This window comes from Balaenoptera physalus (assembly GCF_965194825.1).
Source record: "Balaenoptera physalus genome assembly, chromosome: 1".
Lineage (NCBI taxonomy): Eukaryota > Metazoa > Chordata > Mammalia > Artiodactyla > Balaenopteridae > Balaenoptera > Balaenoptera physalus.
The window spans coordinates 3,015,870-3,037,650 of record NC_138882.1 but is presented as its reverse complement, the minus strand read 5'-3'; the positions used below and the strand labels follow the sequence as shown (position 1 = coordinate 3,037,650).

General features: G+C 41.5%; 1 long non-coding RNA gene across 1 annotated transcript; it reads left to right on the top strand.

Annotated features, from left to right (window-relative positions):
- Positions 1-282: 282 nt before the first annotated feature.
- LOC309661964 lies at positions 283-20,603 on the top strand. The gene is made up of 3 exons (XR_014264395.1): positions 283-16,040; positions 17,943-18,422; positions 18,921-20,603. It is a non-coding gene; the product is annotated as an uncharacterized lncRNA (long non-coding RNA).
- Positions 20,604-21,781: the final 1,178 nt, after the last annotated feature.

The following is a 21,781-nucleotide window of genomic DNA, read 5'->3' as shown; positions in this document are numbered from 1 at the left end:
CGGGAGGCGGGGCCCGATGGAGAGGCCGGAAGGGAGGGGGCGGTTCCGGGCGGTTCCGCGCGTTTTCCATGCCCCCTTCCCGGCTTCCGGCCGGTTGTAAATCCCGGAGACTGGCTGGAGCGGGCGGGTTCCGTGGGGAGGGGCAGGCGTGGGGATCCTCTTGGAAAAATTCGCGTAATCGAGTGGGCGGGGCTGGAGGAAAAGAGTCAAGGCGCCGGGAAAGGGGCGGGGGCGGGGGTGGGAGTGGGTGGTCGGCAAGCTTGGAGGCGGGGGTAGGGGGGTTGTTGCGGGGAGCGGGTGAGACCCCGTGGGCCTCAAACCCTGATCTGCTTCTAGTCGGCGAATAACTGGAATTAACGGAGCAGGTTTAGTGTGCACGTGAGATACTCAGGACCTTTCCACCCGCCCCACCCGACGGCGGGGACAGTCACACAGTCACGTGCCGGGTGGGTCCCGGGGCGTCGCACTTCGCTGGAGCTGGTCCCGAGCCGCTAGCAGTGAAGTGATGGGGAAAGCGCGGGACCGGAAGGAGGGACGCTGGGCTCCAGGACTTCAGCACTTTCAGGCTAATACTGGATGCACACGAAATCACATGTTGGGCAAATATGTAAGTTTTAAAGCACACTGAGAAAACGGAAGTCTGTGACTCCACATTATCCACGTGGAGCATATATACGGGCGCTTCCCGGGTTCTACCTCTTGCTTCTTCCCTCGACCACCACTGTCCTGAACTTTGTCTCTCCTTGACATTCTTAGTCGTTTTATTATATGTGGAGGCATTCCCAAAGGATATATTGTTTGACTTTTCTCTTTTTGAGCTTTATACAAATGATACACAGTCTTGTGAGATTTGCTTTTATCGTTGAACGTTTGTTTGATTCACCCAAGTTGTTAAGTGTAAGCAAGCTGTAGAACATTTATTTTCACTGCTGTAACATTGCGTTTCTGTGAAGTCGTTTATGTCCAGTTGTTTATACATTTTTCTGTGGACACTTGTCTCCAGTATTTTGTTATTATTGGAGGCAAACTGACCATGAAGCTAATGAAATTGGAGTTTCAGGGCCCCTCCCATGGGTCTCTCCCATCGACCCGAAAGAGGAGTCTTGGCAGTGTGTTCCCATGGTCATGTGTTTTTGTAAAATCTACAGAAGGAAGACATTTAAACCACGATGGAAGAGGACCACTTTCTCTTTACATTCCCGCGCCCCCTTCCTTCAGCCCTTTTCAGCTTGGGTGATGCATGGCTGCAGGCATTTGGGGTTGAGCCAGGGTGGGTTGCATCAGGGATGCGTTTGAGTTCAGTGGAGAGTATGTGTGAGGTTTGCAGTCTTTAATGTCAGGCTCTTGCTTTTCGCCCCAGGGTAGGAAGGTGCATGAACAGATGGTCATATCAGAATAGGAATGTCCCACAGCATCCAGCACCTGACGTATGTGTGTGTTGGGGCAGAAACCTAGTTTGAAATGTAGGAAGCTGGAAGCTAATCTGAAAAAACTCAGATGTGTAAAATTGTAAGTGGAGGATCCAGTTCTGACCTGGAAGTTCTCTCCTGTCAGGATTGTAGTCATGCTTATATGTTTATAAATGCACTTTACATGTTTTCTTTAATGATGAGAATCACACAAAGTAAAATTTGTCAGATTCCCTGAGTTTGTAGGTCACAACCCTATAACAGAACTACAGTGAGTCTGTCTGGATGTGAAGACACATGTTTTCTACATCCCAAATATTAATAATAAAAAATGTTCAGTAAACTATGTTAGAAGAAGGGCAATCTTCTCATTTTCTCTATGGAAAATGATATTATGGAAATCATTGTCATATAAAGAGGGGATTAAGCATATGCAGCCAAAAGAATGAAGGAAAAGGGTATAGAGGTGTGTGAGACAGTTAATTTAAAAACTAATATGGTACCTTCCTGGGTTTTGTCACATTTGCAGTTTGTTGTGATTTATCTCCAATTACATAAGCTCATGCCGGACAAAACCTGAGCCTGCCCCGGTGATACAAGGCTGGCAAGGGCCTTCCTGTGCACACCTCTTGAACTTGTCCCATTTGAACCTAGGAGTAGCAGGACTGGGTCAGAGGGATGGGGTATGCAGCTTTACACGATGATGCCAAAATGTTTTCAAAGTGCTGGTACCAATCTATACTGCCACCAGCACGGACCAGCCCTTTCCTGTTATTCCACATTCTTTCCAATCATTGTTTTGGTCAAACTTCTTAACTTTTGCTAGTCTACTGAGAGTAAGTTGGTACAAGATTATGGTCTTAATATGCATTCTCTAATTACTGATAATGTCGAACATTTTTTCATGTGCTGATTGTTCATGTTTCTTTTCCTCTTCTAAGCGTTTTTATTTTAAAAAATATTCTGGATACCAATCTTCTGTCAATTGTATGTGTTGCAAATATTTTCTCCCTGTTTATAGCATGTGTTTTCAAATATTTTTTAAAATTTTGACTTATTTTGAAAAAAAAATATCAAAACTTACAGAAAAGTTTCAGGACTAATACAATGAACTCCTGTTTACCCTTCACATAGGTTCACAGTCTGCTATATTTGTGTGTAAGAGAGACAATATATAAATTATTTTTGCTGAACCATTTGAGAGTAAGTTGCAGCGTGCACCTCTGAAAATGATGTTTCCGTATGTTGGCACAGAACAATTTTCAAATGTAGGTAGTTTAGCATTGATATGATACTAATGTCTAATATACAGTCCACACTGAAATTTCATCAGTTGTTCCAATAATGTCATTCAGACCAGGGGTCCCCAACCCCCGGGCCACACAGCAGGAGGTGAGCTAGCGAAGCGGCATCTGCAGCTCCGCATGGCTGGCGTTACCGGCTGAACCATATCGCCCCACTCCCCCCGCCAACCCCCGTACGTGGAAAAATTGTCTTCCACGCAACCGGTCCCTGGTGCCAAAAAGGTTGGGGACCGCTGATTTAGAGCGATACCCGGCACCACCAGGCCAAGGTCCAGTCCAAGATCTTTTCACTTTCTTTGTTTCTATACTATCTTTAGATAAATATTAAGTTTAGCGTAGTTAAATGTCTGTCCTTTCCTTTGTAGTTAGCAAACTTTGATGTCTTAAAAAAGTCCTGGTCTTGCCAGGGGTTGAGGGGAGGGAGGGATGAATGGGCAAAGCGCAGGGAATATTTAGGGCAGTGAAACTATTCTGTGTGACACTGTCGTGGGGTACACGTGTTCCAAACCCGTGGAATGTACAACAACTGGAGTGAACCCTAATGTGAACCATGGCCTCTGGGTAACGATGATGCATGTCTGTAGGTTCGTTGAAGCAAACATGCCATCTGGTGGGGGGGGGGGGGCGTTGATAACGGGGGGCCTGGGCCTGTGTAGGGGCAGCAGGTAAATGGGGCATCTCTGTACCTTCTCAGTTTTGCTGTGAACCTAAAGCTGCTCTAGAAAATAAAGTCTATCAAAGAGAAAAAAAAAATCCTTGTCTACCCTGCTATCTGAAAGGTATTTCTTAGAATTTTGGGGAAAACTTTTAAAGTTTTGCCTTCTACATTTAAATCATTAATCCATATGGAATTGGGTTTTGTCTGGTGTGAAATAGGGATCCATTTCCTTTCCTTTCCTTTTTCCAGATAGCCAGCCAATTGTCCAAACACCATACATTGACTAGAATCCTTTCTCCAGTGACCTGCGGTACTATCTCTGGTCATATATCAAGGCTCCAAAGTGTGAACATCTGTTTCTGGACTCACTATTCTCTTCCTAGTTTTCTGTCCCTGTGCCAGTACCCTTCTGCCTTAATTACTGTAGCTTTGTACATTTTGCCGTCCAGTTGAGCAAGTTTGCTTCAGGATTGTCTTGGCTATTCTTGGCCCTTTTTTCTTGCATATACATTTTAGGATCAACTTGTCAATTTCCACAAAAAAGTCCTGATGTGATTATGATTGGAAATGCATTAACTCTGTAGGTCAATTTGGGGGGAGGATTGAAATTCCTATAGTAATATTTTGCTATATATCTCTAGTTATTTAGGTTTTCTTTAATGATTTCTATAGAATATCTAATTTTCTCTAGAGATACTTGCTCATCTTTGGTCAGATTTATTCTAGATTCATTACAGTTTATGTTATTATCATAAATGGTTTCTTAAACTTATGTTTTTGGGTTTTTTTAATAAGACTTTTTGGTGACTTTTTATTTATTTGTTTATTTTTTTGGCCTCGTTGGGTCTTTGTTGCTGCGTGCGGGCTTTCTCTAGTTGTGATGAGCAGAGGCTACTCTTAGTTCTCATTGTGGTGGCTTCTCATTGCAGAGCATGGGCTCTAAGCGTGCGGGCTTCAGTAGTTGTGGCACATGGACTCAGTAGTTGTGGCACGTGGGCCCTAGAGCACAGGCTCAGTAGTTGTGGTGCATGGCTTAGTTGCTCTGCGGCATGTGGGATCTTTCCGGACCAGGGATCAAACCCCTGTCCCCTGCATTGGGAGGCAGATTCTCAACCACTGTGCCACCAGGGAAGTCCTTAAACTTATGTTTTTGAATTATTTGCTGGTTTATAAAAATGAAATTGATTTTCATATATTGATATTTTAGCCACCTTGCTAAATGCTCTTCATATTTCCAATAATATGTAGATTATTTTTAGTTTTCTATTTAGAGGGTCACATCTTAAGTAATGACAGTTTTGTTTTTCCTTTCCTTTTCTTTCTCTTACCTTATCATGCTGGCTACCATCTCCAGCACAGGGTTGAATACATGTGATGATAGCAGACATTCTTGTCTAGTTCCTGGTTTTAAAATACTTTAATTCACATGTTTCCTCATTAGGAATGATGTGTGTTGCAGGCTTTTCAAATACCCTTTATCGAGTTAAGGAAGTTCTGTTTCATTCTGAATTTGCTAAAAGTTTCACCATGAAAGAGTATTGGATTTTATCAAATGCTTTTTTCCTCTCTTTTTTAATCTGTTGAGATCAGCAAAAGCATTTCCCCCTTATCTAGCAATATGAAGAATTATATTTATAATTTAAAGGTTTTTCAAATGTTAAACACCTTTGCGTTCCTGAAATAAGCCTAATTTGGCCATAATATATTTTATATATCTGATATTTTATGTTAACATTTTGTTTAGGATTTTTAAGTTTATGTTTACAAGTAAAATCTGTAATTTTCCTTTCTCACACTATCCATGGTTTTACAGGCATCAAAGAATGAATTGGCGAATATTTCTTTTTTTTCCTCCATTATTCTCTGGAATAAATTATATAATATTGAAATGACCTGTCTGCTGAAAGTTTAGCAGAACTCCCTATAAATTATCTGGGTGTTGAGTTTTTTTCGTGTGGGTAGAAAGATTTTTACCTTTAGATTTATTGTTTTTCACAGTCATAGAACTATTCAGCCTTTCTTAAGGAATTCTTGGGTCAGTGTTGCTAAGTTATATGTTTTAATGTTCTTTTCAACTGTTTCATATTTACTTTCAGAAAGTTCTTCATTTTATCTTTTTAAAGTATGTTTTATATATAATATTATGTCTCTTTTTCATTAATACTGACTTGATCTTTCTCTCATTATTTTTCTTAATCCATCTCACCAGAAAGTTTGTCTCATTGTACATTTTCCAAGAATCAACTTTTGACCTTGTTGATCCTCTTTACTGCAAGTTTGTTTTCCGTTTCACTGATTTATGTTTTTTCTCTCTCTACTACTGTCTTCAGATTATTCTATTTTTCAGTTAATGAGTTTAGCATATTCATCTTTAATCTTTCTATTTTTCTAATGTAAGCATCTAAGGCTATAAGTTTTCCTCAAATTACTGCTTTTTCTGCATCCCACAAGTTTTGATACATAGTATTTTTATTCAGTTCTGGTATTTTAAAATGTCCATTATTATTTCTTCTTTAAGCCATGAGTTATTTAAGGACTTTTTAATTCAAAATATATTTATGTTTTGTACATATATATTTGTTGCATTGTGGCCAGAGAATCAAAGATCCTTGAGGCTTGCGGTATGAGCTGGTCCATGGTCAATTTTTAGAAATAGTCTAAACCAAAGAAGAAAAGTTGATTTCACCAGCAGGTAGATAGGTGCAGGGATATGTACCAAATAAATCAAGCTTGGTAGTTCAGACTTTTTACATCTTTACTAACGCTCTTGTTCAGATTTGCCTATCAGTGTGCCTATCTATCACCCATTAATAGATAAAATAGGTCAGTCACTCTCTTATTAAAATGGTGGATCTGTCCATTTTTCCCTGTAGTTCCAGCAATTTTAGTTCTGTGTATTTGGGGGCCATTTTATTTTAGAATCAGTGTGTACAAAGAACTTGAAGCATCAGTATGTCTTAGAATCTTAGATTTGAATGCATTCACCAGAGTCCAATCATGGTCCCTGCCACTCTCCATACCCAGACAGGAGGAACTGTTTCACCGCACATGACCAATTGACTTATTAAGTACTTTTAGAGGCAGTGAACTTCTTACCTTACAGGGAAGCCCAGTTCTTCATTGGAGATCTCTGCTTGATTATAATTACCATTTCATTAGCCAGCATTGTGCAAAGCATTTTACAAACATTATCATGTTTAATTCTCAGTACAATCTTATAAAGTAGGTATTTTATCCGAATTGCACTAATGAAGAAACAGATAATTAAGCAAGTTGCCCAAGGTCACACAGGTAGTAGTGGAAGAGCAGGAACTGAAGCTCAGGTCTGTCTCCTAAATCCATTAGACTCCATTCACAAGTTCTTCTTTACGTTGGGCCTAAAACCATGTCCCCTTAACTTTCAATCAAGGGACCTGGTTCTAACCATCCTTTCTAGCATTCCCAGCACTTTCTAATCCTTTGGAAACCTCAGAAATAGTTCAAGCTAATACGTGTCGCATAACCCTGCCCTGCCTGACTCTCATCAGTTTTCTCATAGAAGATTTGGACCCGTGCTGTATACATGCCTGTTCTTACTATGACTTTCAGAAAACTAGTCAGTCTTTTTCTTCTGGTTTTTCTTTTTCAAAAACTAGGCAATTTTTACATGTGGGATGCTTCATTCTTAATGTATAGCCTAGTGAGTTAAACTCATTTCTGCACGTGAGTTAGGCATGCTACATGAAGCCTACTATTAAACATCCAGCCCTTCATCTTTTGGGGTTAATAAGTCAACCTCAGAATCACTCAGGCCTCACATGTGGCTCTACCCCACCGTATGCTCTTTAGTAAAGAGCTCAGAGTCAGATTTCCTCTTAGGTCTCACCAGAGCACAGTCTAATTAAACTAAGCTGCGACTCCTGCTTTCTGCACAAGAAGTCTTCACCGACATGGTTTTCAGATGGTCTTTTAATTGTGGGACCACGGAAAGCCTTACCCGTGGTAGTTTACATGGGAATCACAGATGGCATGATGACTGCATTGTTCTTGTGCATTGTGCTTTATGGCAGGGAGGGACAGGAAACTATCCAGGGTGACTCAGTTAGACAAGAGTTGTGGAATGCGTACATCCTGCATAACCATGCTAAGAGTTTGCCTTAGGCTGTGTCTTAGAACCGGAAGTGCTGCAAGAATGTGAGCTGACCTGTATGTTATCCTCATGCGCTGTCCAGACATGTACACAAATAATCATGCCTATCGTTCTTTGATTCCGGGGACCTTCAGTCTCACACCTATTTGTTTATAGCTGCTCCTTTTTTTTTTTTAATTGGGGTATAGTTGATTTACAATGTGTTAGTTTCAGGTGTACAGCAAAGTGATTCAGTTATAAATATATATATTACTCCTTATTCTTTTAGTATGGGAGGCTTGGAAACCTGTATAACTTACATCGAGGGGAAGACAGGAAAGCACAGGTTGATAGAATTTGGCTGCCATGGATATTTTTTTCACTTGTGTCATCACAATAAATCAGACCACAACTTGGACTCAACTACTTTCTGCCTTCGGTGACTTTTCCTGATAAACACTATGACAAAATCTTTATCTAAAAATTGATTTACTCATTCAAGGGATTCCTGGCATCTACCACATGGCAAGCGTAGGAATACAATGATGAACAAGAAAGACATAGTCTCTGTCTTACAGTAGAGGTGGGGCGATAATTACACAGTAAGTGCTGTGACAGGGGACATACAGAATGTCAGAGGAATGTGTAGGATGGGAACACAAACCAGACATGGGGAAAAAGAGAAGGCCTTCCAGAGGAAATGACATCTAAGCTGAGATCTGAAAGGCCAGAGATAAATTGGGACAATTGAAACAGGAAAAAGAGGAGGAGGGAAAGGCCCAAAGTGAGAGTATGGCACATCCAAGGAACTGAAAGAAGTTAGGTATCATCTGCTTAGGCCAAGTTATGCTGCAGTAACAAGTGACCCCAAGTTTCAGTGGCACACAGCAACAACAATGGTTTATTTCTCACTCATGCTGCAATGTGGAGAAAAGATTGTTGAGGGTAAAACTGAGGGAGGAAGCTGAGGTAGTAATTCAGGCTAGAGCAGACGGTGGCCCGAACTCAGGTAGAGGCCATCGGGATACAGAGGAGTGGACGGAATCAAGAGATGCGTAAGAAGTAGAGTTACTAGCTCTCCCTGGTTGACTGGATGTGGAGGGTGAAAAAGGAACCATGGTTGACACTTGAGTTGCTTTATTCTAACCACAGAGCAGAGCAGGAAGATTAAAGGTTGTATAGAGATGAATTTAATACACACAATAGCATGATAAATATTTTATTGTTAATAATTTTAGAAACGTCTTCCTACTAATCTTGAACACATCATAGAGTTAATGATCTTGGTAATCATATTATTCCTTCTGCCCAAACTCCTGGCACAGATGTATTCACAGAACTACATAATTCTTGGCGGTGAGGCTTCTGGGATGCCAAATTAGGAGGTGTCTAGTTGAAACTAGGTGTGTGTTACAAATCTAAAACTTCATCCTAAAACTTGAACTTATGGGACTTCCCTGCTGGTCCATTGGTTAAGACTTTGCCTTCCAATGCAGGGGGTGCAGGTTCGATCCCTGGCCAGGGAGCTAAGATCCCACATGCCCAGCAGCCAAAAAAACCAAAACATAAAACAGAAGCAGTATTGTAACAAATTCAATAAAGACTTTAAAAATGGTCCACATCAAAAAAAAAAAAAATCTTAAAAAAAAAAACTTGAACTTACAAAGTCATTGGATGGTTAGAAAAAATAGACTGGTACTGAGCGATTGTCAGGGAGGAAGAAATTTCCCTCTACCCTTCTAGGTTCTTCTGGCTGGTCTAAGAATTAAATTGACATGAAACATTAACAGGAGAAAATCACACAAAATTTCATAACATGTCTTCATGGGAGAGACCCACAAAAACTGAGTAACTCCCCCAAAGGGCCAAAACCCTCACCTTAAATACCGTCTTCAACTAAAGACAAAAGAGGAAGTTGGGGGTAGTTGTTTGGGACCTCAAAGGGGTGGAAGGCAATTTACATGGAGATGGAAAAGCAAATGCTTGGTGAGCAAGTGTTTGCTGAGCCCGGCAGACACAATGGGACAGAGTGGACTCTGGCCTCCAGCCCCTGCCGACTTCCCCACCACACCCGGCCCGTGTTCTTTGCAGAGATCTCTGGCGATAGCTCTAATTTGGGAACAGGCCCTCTTTCGAAATTCTTTTAGGCAGCTGGGGGAAGGTCAGAGTTACTCCCTGCGTCTTTTGGCCTTGATTGTTTTCAGCTCAAAATAATCCATATCGCAAAGAGACATTTTGGGGTGGAAATTTTGCTCCGCTACACTATAAAGTCTGCATATGTAGACCTTAGCGAAGGGAGGTACATACAGTTTTCATTAGATTAAACACTGCAAAGCTGGTATACTCTGAAGACGTCATACAAGAGCCATGCCCGTTGGAACACTTAGAAACCGCTGCCAGTGTGGGTCCATTTTCCAGAGGGAAAGATGCTGCGTGGACTGTCCCTTTCAAGATTAGGCCTGTTTCTGGGACATTATATTCTCAAGAGATCTTTTTTTTTGCTTTTTTAAATATTTATTTATTTTTTGCCTGTGTTGAGTCTTCATTGCTGCGCGCGGGCTTTCTCTAGTTGCAGCGAGCAGGAGCTACTCTTCGTCATAGTGCGCGGGCTTCTCATTGTGGCTTCTCTTGTTGCGGAGCATGGGCTCTAGGGGCGCGAGCTTCAGTAGTTGCAGCACGCAGGCTCAGTAGTTGTGGCACACGGGCTCCAGGGCACATGGACTTCAGTACTTGCAGCATGTGGGCTCAGTAGTTGTGGCGCACAGGCTTAGTGGCTCCGCAGCATGTCGGATCTTCCCGGACCAGAGATCAAACCCGCGTCCCCTGCATTGGCAGGCAGGTTCTTAACCACTGGACCACCAGCTAAGTCCCCTCATGAGATCTTAAGTTTTTCCAAGGCAACTCTAAATTTCTCAGCAGTGGACAAATTGCGAGCAGCAATTCAGGTATTCTTTTATCTGGCAATAATCTTCCTTCCTCCCAGCTTTCCCTGCCATACTTTTCCTGCCGTGATCATTTTTCAACCACACTGGGACCACTAGTCTATTAACTTCTCTATTTTCTCCCAACATATGTGCCATCTTCTGTCTTCCTTTCCCATCGTATCCAACTTAGATTTTGTACTGTGGGGTTAACTTCAGCACACCTGCCACAAACCTTGGTGGTTTCGTTCAGTTGCTTCATTTGAAACGTTCACTTTCAGTGGCAGTTTACCTAGTGCAGCAGAACAAATCAGTACTTCATATAGGAGAAGAAAATAACATTAAACTGAGATTTTTAAGACATGGGGAGGAGTTGGTTACTTGACTTTAAGTCAAGCTATCAAAAACTATTAGTTTTGAGATGTCCCTCTTTGTGTAAGTCTATGATAAAATGTGAATTCAGAATTAGTCAAGATTTCACAACAGTAACCTCCGTCTATACTGAGGGATGCTTAAGCTCTTGTATGTATCAAGGACTGAAAAATATTCTTACATAGCAATTCCCACTCTAGGTTTTTTCCTTATAAACTCATTACTGATACACATAAGGTATATTTTGGGCGTATTTTTTTATTACATCATTTGATGATAATGTTGTTGTGGGAACAGCCTAAATATTTACCAAAAGGGAATTAAATTAATATTGTATATCTGTACAGTGGAATAAAAGGCAGCCATTAAAAGTTATGTTGAATATTTAATGACATGAGGGGATGTTAGTGATTTCTTAAAAAAAAAAAAAGGTTAAAAACTGTATTTAGTATGGTCCAATTATTTTGAAAAATATTAATAAATACCCAGAAAAAAAGAGGGAGGAGTCGTGGCAAATATTAATAGTAGACATTTAGATCAGTGGAATAAAATTGAAAGTCCAGAAATAAATCCTTACATTTATGGTCAACTGTTTTTCAATAAGGGTGCCAAGAAAATTCAATAGGGGAAAGAATAGTCTTTTCAGCAAATGGTTGTGGGACCAGATATCCACATGCAAAAAATGAAAGTGGGTCCCTGCCTCACACCATACACAAAAATTCACTCAAAATGGATAGACTCAAATGTAAGAGCTAAGATTTTAAAACTCCTAGAAGAAAACATAGGAGTCATCTTCATGACCTTGGGTTAGGCAAAACCTTCTTAGATATGACACCAAAATCACAAGGGACAAAAGAAAAAAAAATAGATCAGTTTAAAACTTTAGTGCTAGAAATGATTTCAATAAAATGAAAAGACAGCTCACAGATTGGGAGAAATGATTTGTAATTCATGTATCTGATAAGAGCCTTATATCCAGAGTATATAAAGAAGTCTGACACCCAACAATAAAAAGGAAAGTAACCCAATTTTTAAAAGGGCAAACAGTTTGAATAGACATTTCTCCATAGAAGATATACAAATGACCAATAAACGTAAGAAAAAAATGCTCAATACCATTTTTTATTAGGGAAATACAAATCAAAACCACAAGGAGATACCACTTCACACCAACTAGGATTGCTATTTAAAAGAGAAAAACGACAGACAATAAAAAGTGTTATATGGAGAAACTGGAACCTTCTTACACTGCTGATGGGAGTGTAAAGTGGTACACAGTCATTCTGGAAAACAGTCTGGCAGTTGCTCAAAATGTTAAGCATAGAGTCACCATGTAACCCAGAAATTCTACTCCTACACTCCAAGAGACTCAAAAACAGGTGTTCAAACAAAAACTTGTACGGAAATATTCATAGCAGCGTTATTCCCGACAATCAGAACGTGGAAACAATCCAATGTGCGTCATAAGTGGATTTTTAAAAAGTGGCATATCCATACATTGGAATATTATTCAGCAATAAAAAATTAAGTACTGATACATGCTACAATTTGGATGAATCTTGGAAACATTAAGCTAAGTGAAAGAGGTCAGTCACAAAAGACCACATATTGTGATTCCACTTATATGAAAGGTCCAGAATAAGCAAATTTACAGAGACAGGAAGCAGATCAGTGGTTGTCTAAGGCTGAGTAGGGGGGGCTGTGTGGTAGGGAAAAATGGGAAGTGATGGCTAATGGGTTCCTTTTTGGGGTAATGGAATGTTCTAAAATTATATTGTGGTGATGGTTGTACAACCCAGTACATATATTTTAAAATATTTAATTATACACTTAAAATGGGTGAATTGTACAGTATGTGAATCTCAAGAAAGCTTTCTAAAGTGTTAATAGTAGCTCTTCCTTGAGGGTGAGCTTATGTTGGTTTTTATCTTTTTGTTCATCTGTATCCCCTGCAGTGAACAAGCGTTTCTAGTCGTAAGAAAAAAGTTGAAAAAAGAAAGTTATTCGTTTAAATGGTTTGTCTCAGCGAGGTAACTTCTTTGAATTAAGTATAGAAGTTCTTGGGTTTAAGACCATTCTTAAGTTAAATAAGTGTCTTCAGAAGAAAACTGCTCCATTCTCCCAAGCCATTCCTACATCTTCTAATTGTCCTCTATTGTAAAATAGAGGAACGTGGTTTTTTTTTCTCCATCAAATAATGAAATCTGGTGGGTGTTTCTACTTTTCTCATCTTGTGTGGTGATTCATTCCAGGCTGAATGCCTTTCCATTTTTGACTCTTCATTGTTTGCTACATCCCAAGAACCTCTGCCCTTTAAAAATCTTAATTTGCGATGGTAATACATTCAGTGTGGTTTCACAAATTGGCTTTAATACTTTAATCCACTTTAGCACATCCTTCCCTTACCCCATGACCAGTTAGCATTTGGTGGTAATCCCTTCACAGTGATAAATACAAGCAACAGTGTTTTGCAAAAAAAAAAAAAAAAAAAGAAAAATCTTAAATTTCAATTTGACAGTATAATAATATACTGTGGGAATTAAAATGACTGTGTTAAAATAGATTATAAATAGTCTGAAAGATTATATAAAAGTATTTTAAAGAATTGGAGATTTTCTCTTTACTATAGCATATGTTAATATGTTGATTAATTCTTTTTTGCAGGTGGGTGGATCAATCAGTATCAGATGATGTCTGGGCTTAAGGAAAATAACTTTCAAGTCATACTTGCTTAAAAGAGATCTACTTAGTCAAAAGGCTACATTGCTTAAACAGTGAGAAAAATCCATGAATAGGTAATAATATCAAATTTTCTTCTTAGACATAGGCCATGAAATTAGAAATAACTACATTAAAAGGGGGGGGGGGGAACCAGACCACAAAATCTGCTATAATTCATAGAAAAACACTTCCGAAAGTTAAAAGCACTATAAATAGAAATTATTATTATTATTATTATTATTATGTGAAGCAAGAAGATATATGTTCTTAAAGAGCATGAACATAAGCCTTTGCAAGAAATTTCAAGTTTAAAGTTTTTGCTTATGTTTGAATTTTTATCCTTGAAGTCAGTGTTCTGAAAAACAGCCGGAGTTCTGCAGACACGCCTGGAAAATGGGAATGTGGGTAGCAGCCTTCAGTTTTCTACCAAGGGGTGATTTCATTTAAATACTGGGTCTGGAGCTTAAAAAAAAAAATGGAAAAAAGCTTGGAAACCAACGCTGGTTTTCAATGACCACTTACGTAAACGTTTACATCTTTGCAGTTGTGACCTGCCCCTGAATTCTAAGGTGGAAAAGGGAAAGCCCTTATATGGCGATGCAGGCAGACCCACAGCTGGGCTAGAACCCGCTGTCAGAAGTGTTTGCTACATAACAGCCCAGATTTGTGTCAAGAGCCGAGGATGCAGTTGTGTGTGTACCCCTTGGAGAATTTGCTTAAGCAAAAGACCAGCGGGTGGGGCGTCGGAGAAATGCTGTCCAATACAAGATACACGTTTCCACTCAGGATTATTATGTAATACTTATTTTGGAGGAAAAAGAATCACACTGAGGCTTTATCAGAGCCCTTTGCTAAGATTGCCTGCCTGTCTCCTGTCTGCCTCACCTGCTGTAATTCCTTGAGGGTAGAGACCCTGAATTGTCCCCTTTTTGTCACCAACACCTTTGTAGGCCTTGGCACATCAAAAATATTTGAATGATTTACAAGGATGTAATAATCTACCAAGTTACCAACGAAACGATAAGAATTTATTTTCCAGTTTAAGGTAATTGGTGGCTCTCAGAGTAGAGAGAGCTGCTAACAGGAGCTGTTTGCAGATTCTCATTGGGTAAAATAACAACCAAAGGGAGTTCCTGGGCCCTAATATTCTCCACCTTAAACATTCTTGTTCCTACACCTAGAGTATCTCCTTTTTATTTATTTATTTATTTATTTTTGGCTGCGTTGGGTCTTCGTTTCTGCATACGGGCTTTCTCTAGTTGCGGCGAGCAGGGGCTACTCTTCATTGCCTCATTGGGGCTTCTCACTGCGGTGGCTTCTCTTGTTGCGGAGCACGGGCTCTAGGCATGTGGGCTTCAGTAGTTGTGGCACGAGGGCTCAGTAGTTGTGGCTCGCGGGCTCTAGAGCGCAGGCTCAGTAGTTGTGGCACACGGGCTTAGTTGCTTCACGGCATGTGGGATCTTCCCGGAGCAGAGATTGAACCCGTGTCCCCTGCATTGGCAGGCGGATTCTTATCCACTGCACCACTAGGGGAGTCCCAGTATCTCCTTTTTATAAGAGTGGGTCGTACAAAAGCTTGCACCACGAGCTTGGTTAGCTTGTTTCTCTGAAAGGTAATAGATTTAGATAAGTGTGCCACTTGGATTATTCCAAAAAAGCATTACAAATATTTCTGGATTAGGATTCAACTTTGAGAAACGTGAAGATGCTACATTTCCTAAGTCGAATAAAATTTCACTATGAATATGGCTGCTGCAACTTTACCTCACTTGCTTTCTATAAGTAGCCAAGTATCAATTTGTATGTCTATAATTATAATTTTCACCTTGTGAGTAAAAAAATCAGTATTTAGTTTACCTTTCAATTACTTAAAAAAAAATCATATGCTATAATCTGAATGTTTGTGTCCTCCCAAAATTCATCTGTTGAAATCTGAACTCCCAACATGATAGTCTTAGGAGGTGAGACTTTGGGGAGATGCTTAGGTCATAAGGGTGGAGCCCTCGTGAATGGGATTAGTGTTGTCATAAAAGAGACCCCACAGAGCTTCCTCTCCCCTTCCATCGTGTGAGGACATGGTGAGAAGGCACCGTCTATGAATGAGGAACTGGACCCTCGCCAGACACCGAATTGCTGGCACGGTGTTGATCTTGGACTTCCCAGCCTCCAAAATTATGAGAAATAAATTTCTTTTGTTTACAGAACAACCGTCTATGGTATTTTGTTAGAGCATCTGGAACAGATTAAGACACCGTAGTAGCTTAAATATGTTACACAGTAGGATGTGGAATTGATTTCCTTTCACAATGTAAAAAATTGGAAAATGAATGTAATAAATCATTTTACTTAGCCTTTCTTATGTTTATCTTTTATGTAGATAGATTTCATAATGACAAAAAAAAAGAAGAAGAAAAGAAAAGAAGGAATCATGAGTCACCCACGGAGGATGCCAGGGAACTGTGAAATCATAAGAAATATGTCTTTGGTGTCTACACTGGCTTCCTGGCACAGAGCTCCTCAAACACTTGGAATTTCTTGAGTGATCGGGTAAAATGAGGCCTCTTGGCTTATTTATATCTAGCCTCTTTCAACCACACCTGAGTTTATGTTAATGAGGTGACTTAGAAAAGACCCTAAGGATGGGACTGAGGGGAGGCTGGGGTGATTAGAGGGTCAGACCTTTCAGCCCCACCCACTGACCTCGGGGGAGGGGCGAGTGGCTGGAGATGGACTTAATCACCAATGGCCAATGATTTAATCGGTCGCGCCTAAGAAATTGAAGCCTCCGTAAAAACCCTAAACAACAGGTTTCGGAGAGCATCTGGGTTGGTGAACACGTCAAAGTGCTGGGAGTGGTGGGCGTGGATTCTCCACCCCTCCCCCCACGCCTGTGCATCTTGTCCCTTTGGCTGTTCCTGAGTTGTATCCTTTATAATAAATGCGTGATAGTAAGTGCTTTCCTAACTTCTGTGAGCAAATGATCAAGCTGAGGAGAGGGTTGTGGGGATCTCCGATTTATAGCTGGTTGGTCGGAAGTACAGGTGCCCGGGATTTGCAACTAGCATCTCAAGTTGGGGATGGTCTTGTGGGACTGTGCCCCTAAGCCGTCTGCACTAACTTTGGGTAGTTAGTGTCAGAATTGCTTAATGGGACAGAAAATCCCACACGTCTGGCCTCAGAAGTTTTGTGAGTAGAAGACATAGTCATATTTTTCTTTTAGGAACCAACCTATCATTCTAACAACTTATAAATAAAAAGAAAGAATCAAACGCTTGTCTGGCCTTCCTGTACAAACTGTACCTGAGGGTAACCATTAGTTGATGAAATGGTTTCCCTTTGTAGAGAGATTCCAGCTAAGAAGCGAAGCAGGCCTCATAGATCCAGAATATCACAGGGCTGCAGCCTCCAATGAAACAGCGGGTGTAAGCAAAGATCACCAACGGCTGCTAAAAGCATTAGGTGAAAACTGGACAGAACTTTATAGTGTTATGAGTCAGCCTGGCAGGGCCTGAGGCCTCTGAACAATCCCAGCCTCACGGAAACAGACAGATATTCCGTGCTTCCCGATGGAAGTACGCAAAACCACTTACACAGTATTCACGCCAAAAAAATTGAACCTAAATCTGATTGAGCCTCTAGATGTATGAATTTACAGAAAATATAAGAGACAGAGGAGACTTTTAAACAACATCAGTGGCATGCAATTAGCAAGATTCAGACTGTGGAAAAACTTACAGGAAAAAATGGCAAATACATTTCAAGGAAAAGAAAGAAAGTGAGCCTGACTGAAACAGAGGAGGAACCCACGGCTTAGAAGAGACATACAAACTGAATGTAACGCGTGACCCTTATTTGGCTTTAACTTAAACAAACTGGTCGTTAAAAAAAAAAAAAATTCAAGAGCTGCCAGGAAGGCTTTCTCTACTAAAGGCAAAGACAGGATCACGAACCCCACCCACTGTCTTTGACTTTTTTTGGCGTAAATCCTGTAATTAAAGAGGTGTACCTTTTAGTTCAACTTTTTTTGGCGTAAATCCTGTAATTAAAGAGGTGTACCTTTTAGTTCAACTGTCTTGTCCAGAGCTCACACCCTTTACAAGTCAGCACATTAAACCTCATCAGTCACAGATTCTCAGGCTTTGCTGAGTTCATGAGCTTGTTTCCCAAGGGCGGGCGTCAGCGAAACATCTACAGCTTGAAGGTGATGATTTTTCTAAAAGTCCCTGGAAATGGGGCGATCGTACAAAAAAAAAGGGAAAACTCAGAAATCAAATATCACCGACTTCATGAGTGTACTGAGCTCCCTGGTCCTTACACATTTGATTCTTCAGAGTCGATTGCAAGTGATACGCTGGTCAAGGGGGATGGAACAGGCCTGGCGAAGATGGTGATCTTCTGATTTCTTGTTTGTTTTGTCTTTGGAATTTTTTTTTCTGTATGTCTTAATAGGAATGAACGAGAGTTTAGAAGACCAAATATTTCAAACCAACCAGTGAAGCCCTTTGGTGCAGTTTTGACCCCAAAGCAGCCAGACTGTCTCCTGGTCTCCCAGGGCCATACGCCATGGGGTCACTTTTCAAATTAAGGTGAAGTCCAAGTGGAGGTGGAAAGGCAAGGTGTGAGGTCCTTCGACGGCATCCCTGGTAGGTAACCATCCACTCTCTATAAACACCTCCAATGGCAGGAAATCTCAGCCACATTTTATGAAGCTTCACTGTCGTTTCACCAGGAACCAGTCTGCCCCATTTCCCAGGACAGCACTTCAAATCTTAGAGACGGTGTTCTCCTCCCCACCCCGAGTCAGTGATTCCTACCTGGAGTCTAGGGAAAGTGAGGGGACAGCCATCCTGTTGGACAATATCAGCTTCTTGGAGCAGCCAAGGCTAGTAGTTGGGGGCTTTTCCTGAGATGCCGTGATGCTCTGTTGAGGTGAAAAATTTATTTCAGTGGTTAGAAAGCAAGAACATATGCTAAAATCTTTAAAAACGGTTTTATTTTATTTTTATTTTTTTAAAGAGTTTTTGGTTTTGACGTGGACCATTTTTAAAGTCTTTATTGAATTTGTTACAATATTGCTTCTGTTTTATGTTTTGGGTTTTTGGCCACAAGGCATGCGGGAGCTTAGCTCCCCCAGTGCAGGGGGTGTGGGATCGAACCCACAGCCCCTGCGTTGGAAGGCGAAGTCTTAACCACTGGACCACCAGGGAAGTCCCTAAAAATGGTTTTAAAACCACTGTCTTAAGTTTTCTCTTCCCCAGGGTAAACATTGCTTGCTCTTTGAAATGTTGGTAAATACAGGTGTACATATTTTTAAAAATATAATAAATAATGAAGTATAAATTATATATAATAAATTACATGTATATTATATTAAAATATGTATGTATATTATTAGAAAAGAGTAGCCTAACCCACACTCACTTTTAGGACAAGACCTAGCAACTGTACACATCACTTGTACTCACATCTCACTGGCTGGAGCGTTGCCACGTGGCTGCACCTGCTGTCAGGGAGCTGGGAGAGGTAGTGTGTGTCTGGGGACCCAGGTGCCGGGGTAAAACTTTCCCTACTCTGGAAGGAGGGAAGAAGGCACCGTGGGGGGCTCTTGGCATCTCTGCCACGATAACTCTAAATAGAAGCTATGGGGCTTCCCTGGTGGCGCAGTGGTTAAGAATCTGCCTGCCAATGCAGGGGACACGGGTTCGAGCCCTGGTCTGGGAAGATCCCACATGCCGCGGAGCAGCTGGGCCCGTGAGCCACAACTACTGAGCCTGCGCATCTGGAGCCTGTGCTCTGCAACAAGAGAGGCCGCGACAGTGAGAGGCCCGCGCACTGCGACGAAGAGTGGCTCCCGCTCGCCACAACTGGAGAAAGCCCTCGCACAGAAACAAAGACCCAACACAGCCAAAAATAAATAAATAAATAAATAAATAAATATTAAATAGAAGCTATGCGACCACGTAGCATAATGACAGCGTGTCCTGGTTTTGTCACCAGGTGCAGCGGTGAGGCTGCATAAGGATCACGGGAGTGGAGACACACAGAACGGAGCCAGTATTCAGTTCAGGAATCATAGGATTTAGTGCACATGATGAGCACACAGCACAGCTTAGTAAGAGGAGGGAAAACAGAGAAGGGGTACTGACCTCGCCAAGGAGAAGTCCGGAAGGAGGCGGCTCAGCACCAGCAGCGTCCCTGGTTGGTGATGGTTTCAGGACACCTGTGAGCGGGACTCGCCCTCGGCTGGGACAGGGCCTCGGGCAGCGCCTGGACGTTCAGCGGTGTCAGGTCGGGTCCTCCAGCCGAGAGCCTTCGGTGTCTGACTCTGGGGGGTCTGCCTGGAGGTGGGCAGGTGCTGCCCCAGGGCCTCTCGTCTCCAGAAGTTAACTCTGTGCCAGTGACGGTTTCCATGACGTTACAAGGCAAGTCCTTAAATTCATTCTCTAAGTCTGTTCCTGTGTTGTAAATAAGTTCATTTGTAGCATTTTTCTTTTTAGATTCCGCATATCGATATCATATATTTGTCTTACTAACACAACATTGTTAATCACCTATGCTTCAATACACAATAAAAATTAAACAAACAAACAAAAAACAAAGTCCTCATCTAGAGGAACACTCTTAACTCACCATAGGGACGCGTTCACAGTCCTGCACCCGACGCCTTAGAACAACTAGCCTGGCAGTTGACACTGGCCGTTGTGACTCCACTTTGCTGAACAAAGCTTGAATCGGAGGAGTTTCACACCAGATGAGCAGGAATCACAAACTGCAGCGTAACTGTCCTAAACTGAGAGTTTCACTGAAATATTCAAATACAAGGAACGTGTGTGAAAGACATTTGTTCTTGGCTGACTAACACCTGTTCGGTCCACCTCCAGTCACAATTCCAGGTTTTGTTTGGGAGTCTAGTCTTCCTCTCGGCCCGTCTGGTTGAGGGGGAGTCTGGGGGTGACTTGTGACCTAGCCAAACCTCTCAGAACCCCACAGTCCCTAGACAAGCGTGACTGGGTCAGGATTGGCACGTGGCTCATTCCAGCTACTAGAAAAGCAGGTTCCTTTCATTCTGCTGCCATCTCGCCATGTTGAGCATGACAATAAAAGAACTTTTTTTTTAGCCCAGGATCCAGCCACGTTTCGCGTCTGCTCTCCGCTGGGGCTTCTTAGCCACGAGATCCGGGAAATCCTCTTCTCCATCCCTGTTTTGGTTTCCTCCTTACACCAGTTTGTAGTGGGTTTTCTGTAACTTGCAATAGAAAAAAATCCTAACTGATACATTTGAGATTATTCCTAACTCTCCTAAATGGACAATTACACAATAAACAATTAAAATAATTAATTAAATAAGATAATTAAAAACCAAGTAAAATATCTGATTAGTTCATCTATTTGCATGAATGAGCTATTATATAGCAGAGATATACAAAGCGTCGTTGTTCTACACTGTCCTGCCAGAATCTGAAGCCCTAGTCTGATCACAGGCTGCAAGAATTCTTTGTCACACATGCTCAGTAACGAATATTACTGTAGATTTAAGAGCTTAAAAATTCCGTCATTATCAAGAATTCAGCCTAAGTCTTTCTGGAACGAGGTGGGAATATAAATAAGTTTAAAAGGCATCAAGCCATTTCTTCCTCTTTCTAACAGCTTCTTTTCTAGGAAGTCAAACTCTCCTTTTACACAGACCTCTTGTTCTCACCCTGTGGTTCTTAAAAGACGCCAACAATACTTCTTCTTACCACTTACAGTGAATAAATAATTCAGGGTAAGATAATACCCAATGGAACTTAGAACTGATAGACTTCTTCCAAGTCCTTTAAGATGTATCTTCAAAAGAAAACACTGAAGGACACTTTTATGGATTCCTCTATTCTTCCTAATAAGGTAAAAATAATAACAACACTCATACTTCACATTGTCTGTTTGGCAAAGGCCCATTTGATCGACAGGGTGGTGCTGGTAGCAGGTACGCGAACCCCGCAAGGCTCCTGCCTTGTGCCAGATCAAGGGACGCGGGCAGAGGGGAACAGAAAGGTGTTCTATCACATCTTCTCCTCTAACGAACGACCGCATCAGAGTTACCTTAGAAACAAAGGGCTTATCTCATCTTAAAGATGGGCAGGGACTTCCCTGGTGGCACAGCGGTTAAGAATCCACCTGCCAGTGCAGGGGACACAGGTTCGATCCCTGGTCCAGGAAGATCCCACATGCCACGGAGCAACTAAGCCTGGGCGCCACAACTACTGAGCCTGTGCTCTACAGCCCGCGAGCCACAACTACTGAGCCCA